Below are 5,710 nucleotides of genomic sequence, written 5' to 3'. Positions count from 1 at the left end.
AAAAAATTTTAGTCCAGGGCGGCGCCTGTGGCTCAGTCAGTAAGGCACCAGCCCCATATACCGAGGGTGGCGGGTTCAAACCCGGCCCCGGACAAACTGCAAACAAAAAATAGCCAGGCGTTGTGGCGGGCGCCTGTAGTCCCAGCTACTCGGGAGGCTGAGGCAAGAGAATCGCTTAAGCCCAGGAGTTGGAGGTTGCTGTGAGCTGTGTGAGGCCATGGCACTCTACTGAGGGCTATAAAGTGAGACTCTGTCTCTACAAAAAAAAAAAAATTTTAGTCCAGGAGAGGTGGCTCACGCCTATAATCTTAGCATTTAGAGAAGCCAAGGCAGGAGGATTACTGGAGGCCAGGAATTCAAGACCAGCCTGGGCGACCCAATGAGACTCTGACTGTACCAAAGACAGAAAGATTAGTTAACCATGGTGGTACACACCTGTAGTCCCAGCTACTCGGGAGGCTGAGGCAGGTGAATTGCTTGAACTCAGGAGTTTTAGATTGCTGTGAGATATGACGATGCCATGTCTCTCCAGCCTGGGAAACAGAGCAAGACCCTGTCTCAAAAGAAAAATTTTAAATTCTAACAGGGTATTGTGTTACATAAATTTAAGAACTAATAGAACATTCTGTTACAGAAAGATATAGCAGTATCTCAGGGAAACAGCTGGTAGATTTTTCCATTAAAAAATTTTTTTTTTATTCTCATAATGTACTGTGTTACATAAATTTAAGCTGTACTAGAACATTCTGTTACAAAAAGATATAGCAGTATCTCAGGGAACTAAAGGGCCTCCAGAGTGACTGGTACAGGAAAGCCGTCAGAACCATCTGCCTAGAGTTCTGGAGGTCATCATGTGACACTGTCATCATTTGCTCAGCAGAGAAGCTTCAGTGGCCTCTGTTTGATATGACATGCTCAGCCTCCCTGTCCTGGCTTTACCACACCTCCCTGCTCAAGGGCTCAACAGAAATTACGAAGTGAATCTCAAATCAGAACTTCAGAAGAAAGTATCTGATTGGCTTACCATGGGTCACTGGTCCAACACTGGTTTAGTTAACCAAGGCTGGGGTGAGACAAGGTCTTACCGTTGAGTATGGTGATGGGTGGGGTTAATTCTTGAAGGTAAGGGAATATGTTAGAGAGGCAGATCCTCCAGGGCTGCCTGGACCAGTCTGTTACCTTACACAAAATGAGTGTGTTAGAACTGTTGCCATGTTTAGAAATATGGGTAGTCTCAGCCACCCATTGAGAAGGGAGATTGGGGGGAATGGGTTGTTGTCAAGTCCACGCTGGCCTCTTGTTCACTAAGTCAGTTCTGGGTCAGTTCTAAAGAGCTGGTTCGCCCTTGAGCAGCTGGGGAAGGGGAATGAACTTTGCACAGGGCCCTCCAGATGCCCAGCTGGGAGGTAGCACTCAGCCCCAGACCAGTGCGAGGTAGTGCCAACTCCACATCCACACTCTTGGAGAGGCGCCAGGCAATTCACAGGTTGTCTCTGAAACACTAACAGTCATAAATACTCAGCTATGAGATGTGCAGAGTGGCCCGGCCCAGTATAAATAGGCCTCTTCATTTCCTTGCCTTCATGCTAAGGAGAAAGAACAGCAGAACTAGGAAAGAAGGACATTCCAGAAATGCCACAGAGACCTCAAGAGAGTGCTGCGCTGTCTGCTGGAGGAAGCACTTCAAGAGAGAAAAACAAGCTGCAGGAAGGGACCCTGGCCTCCATGGCCGGCTGCGTGAGGGAAGGGCCTGTCCCACTCTCGGGGGAGCCCGGGGCCAGGGCAGGGGCTGGGCCCTCTGACCCGGGCCAGTGTTCTTTCCACTGTGTCACCTCTTCCCTCATTCAAAGCACTGGAATTGTGCTGCAGCATGCCATCTGGGAGTGAACTCGAAAGATGTCAGATTGCCCAAGATCCATGGGGGGAGTGGCTGGTATTAGTTTTAAACAGAACCATTTCAAACAGAGTCTCCATCCAAGTATATCAATAATGAAGTCCTGCTCTTCACTGTAGACTTGTTTACTCAAGGGGGAAAAAAATAAAACTTCATTCCTACAGCTGTTAAGCGGCCACCCAGTTTTAAAAGAGAAAACAGAGGGCCCTCCTGCTGATTCTCACCCTCAGGTCCTCCCATCCGATTGGCATCTGAATGGCATTTCTTTAGGTTTGAGAAAGTAGATTTTACCTCGGCAGGTAATTTTTCCCCCCATTTGGATGAACTAAAGTACACACACACACACACACCCCTGAAACGGCTCTCCACTTAGTGAGCCTCAGTAGGCTCTATTTTTCAGCTTGTTTCCCACTTAATAATCTTCATGCTGATTTGTGACCATTGACATAATCTGGATGTGAGGTTTATGTTGGGAACAGCTCTTTCCGGTACCACTGTTTTGCCTCTTTCAGTCACAGACAATAGAGTCAGAAGTTTGGGATTATTGTTATGAGGCCAAAGAAGGGGACCACGGTTTGTGTGGCCCTGGGTTGCCTATTTCAAGAGTGGGACGTCTGAGTCACCACCTAAATTAAACACAGGTGTTCTCAGCCTAGCACTCTGAGAGATGTCGCTGAGAGCTCTAGACAGGAAGACTGACCTCTCAAGACCATCAGGACTGGAGAAAAAGCACATGGACACTCTTGAGATTAGGTCCCCAGAGTAGCATCTTGTGGAAAGATTAAGTTTTACCCCTTCCTTGCCAAGGTCTGGTTTCATATCCTGGTCCTAGAACCTTTTACTCTCTGATATATGGAGGCAGCTCACTTATCTCAATTTCTTTTTTTGAGACAGAGTCTCATTATGTCACCCTCAGTAGAATGCTGTAGTATCACAGCTCACAGCAGCCTCAAACTCTTGGGCTTAACCAGTGGTTCTCAACCTTCCTAATGCTGCAATGTATTTTCATTGTTAAAAAGGGGTCTCAACCCACAGGTTGAGAACCGCTGGAAGCGATTCTCTCGCCTCAGCCTCCCAGATAGCCAGAATTACAGGCATCCATCACAACATCCGGCTATTTTTTGTTGTAGTGGTCTTTGTTGTTTAGCTGGCCCAGGCAGGGTTCCAACTCGCCAGCCCCAGTGTATGTGGCCAGCACCTAATCGCTGATCTAAGAGCACTTGTTAAATGGTTCTTTAATTCCCAAATTACAAGATCATTATACAAATGAAAGATGGGGACTATGCACCCCCCATGCACACTAGGTGCTCAGTCAAAGACTCCTGCTGTTATTGGCGTCCATTCTGGGTTTGCCCTTTGTGTTATTTGTGTTTTTCACCTGAAGCTAAACTCATGGAAGGCAAGGACTAATTTATTAACCATGGAAATTCTTGAAGGATAGGAAGACATGTAGAGAGCTGTCAGCAAATCCTCCTGGGCCCACCCACCAGCACTGCCACCCTAACCTATCTGGACACACACCTCATGGCACCTGTGCTTTCCAGACCCCGTCACATGTGTCCCAGTGATGGTCAGTATGGTGAGACAGACATGAAGAAGGAGCAGAAACATAGAACAGCACAGCATCTTGCAGCTTAAGGGTCAAAAGCATCAGTGAATAGGACAGCCTGGGGACGGTAGCATTCCTGGGGAGGTGTCAGAGGTGAGAACTACAGAGACCTCAGCCCAGCTGCCACTATAAGGCCAGTGGGGGGCTGCAGAGGTCTGGGTGCAGGTGTGTCTGCAGGTGTTGAAGGGTAAGATCACCCCCTTTCATTCTTTCAGTATCACTGAGGGCCTGCTCTGTGCCAGGGATAGGGCTAGGAGCCTCATGTGCAATGGAGGGTGAGAATGGTCCAGTGGGGCCACAGATAAAGAAGAGCTAATGACAAGAATGCATGATGCTAGGAGTGGGTGCACGATGCCCTGGGACCATGTCGGAGGTGCTCCCAGGAAGGGGACGGGCAGTGGCAGGGACAACCCCACTGGGATCTGAAGGGTGAGCAGAGGAGTTAGTGCAGCAGAGGAGGAAGAACCTTCTGAACAGAGAGCAAGCATTTTAAAGGCCTGGACATGCTTGGCTTGAATGTGGGGATCAAAGCTGACATAGGAGCAGACCTGTTGGACCCATAGTGGGTGCCCCGAGGGGGTGAGACAGACATGAAGAAAGAGCTAAAGGAGCTCACAGTTTCTCTGGGTGACAGGCTGGGCATCCCAGGGGTGCCACTTGCTCAGCCCTCAGCCAAGAAGGGAGGAGATAAAAGTGAGAAATGCCCCAAGGACGAGAGCAGGGAACCCAGAGGCTAACTTTCTCCTTGACAGGTTCAGTGACAGTTCAGGTTCTGCCTTTTGTCCTGGAACTCTGGGCTCATTCAGGAGGAAGTTGGGCCTTTCATTTGGCTGTCCCCGCAGCAGACTATGGGCCAGACTCTGGCAGGCAGCTGATCAGGTTACATTTCAAAGGTTAACTGCATTGCCACACACCTGGCATTCCATCCAGACCAGGGAGCACTCAGATGCAGGGTTAGTGTCCAGCAACGGCTAGAAATACCCTCATTCCTCTATGACAGTTCTGTCTTGCAGGCCTCAAAACACTGCCATCAAGGAGGCCGGTGCCTCCATGAGCCAGCACAGTGCCTGACAGAGGACAACACCCAGCAAGGGGCTGCACTTGAGGGTGGAAGAGAAGAGTATAAGGAGTGTGAGCCCTGAGTCCTCTAAGGCGGAAGGAGAATTAGACATCCAGGTCTGAGCCCCGATGTCATTTCCCCACCAGGAGTGTCTGTGTCATCTGGGAAATAGCCTGTTTCGTGCTGTCTAGCCAGCTGTCAGTTCCACGTGGTGATCAGCTGACCCACGGTGGACGTACATTTGTAACTGTGGAGCACCGTGAAGAGATGATTTGCTCTATTTGAGGATTTCTCTTCTCTTCCCTTCTTCTCCTTTCCCTTCCCTTCCCCTTTTCTTTTCTTTTTCCTTCCCTTCCCTTCCTTTTTCTTTTCTTTTCTTCTTTTCTTTTTTTTTTTTAGAGACAGAGTTTCTTTCTGCATCATAGCTCACAGCAACCTCAAACTCTTGGGCTCAAGCAATCTTGCCTCAGCCTCCTGAGTAGCTGGGACTACAGGTGCCTACCACAACACCTGGTTAGTTTTTCCATTTTTTAGCAGAGACAGAGTCTTACTCTTGCTCAGGCTGGTCTCAAATGCCTGTGCTCAACTGATCCAGCCCCCTCAGTATTTGAGGATTTCTAAATGTCTACTGTTTGTAGCTCAGGATGGTTGTTATTGCCTTCTGTGTGGATGGGTGTTTTCCTCCCATCCACACGGCAGTTTTCCTCCAAGAGAGAAGCAGCTATGGGCTGACTCCAGGCACCGATGAGCATCATAGGTAAGGCAGGGGTGGGGTCTGTGAAGGGCTCCACTCCTAACTCTCCTCTGCTTGCACAGATAGAAGAGAGGCCAGAGAAGGCACCTAGAGTGAAGGTGAGGTTCCCCGGGGTCAAAGTCAGAGAGAAACAAGGCACCCTGGAATGCAAGGGTGGGGAGGGCCTTGCCAATCAGATTCAGCAAACATTTGTTCAGTGCCCCAGGATGTACCAGGCAGCAGGCCAGGTGACTTAGATACATTAAATTATTTAATCTCCATGACAACCCTGGGGCTTAGGCATCATGTTATCACTATTTCATAAGTTCTGATGGGTGTGTGGCCAGCCAGAGAGCACATGCCCTTGCCCCACTTGGCCTGTTTCCATCCTCCTGTTGCTTAGGTCCCATCCGA

The sequence above is a fragment of the Nycticebus coucang genome, chromosome 4 (assembly GCF_027406575.1).
Source record: "Nycticebus coucang isolate mNycCou1 chromosome 4, mNycCou1.pri, whole genome shotgun sequence".
Lineage (NCBI taxonomy): Eukaryota > Metazoa > Chordata > Mammalia > Primates > Lorisidae > Nycticebus > Nycticebus coucang.
The sequence above is the reverse complement of the archived record's forward strand: the minus strand, read 5'-3'. Positions refer to the sequence as shown.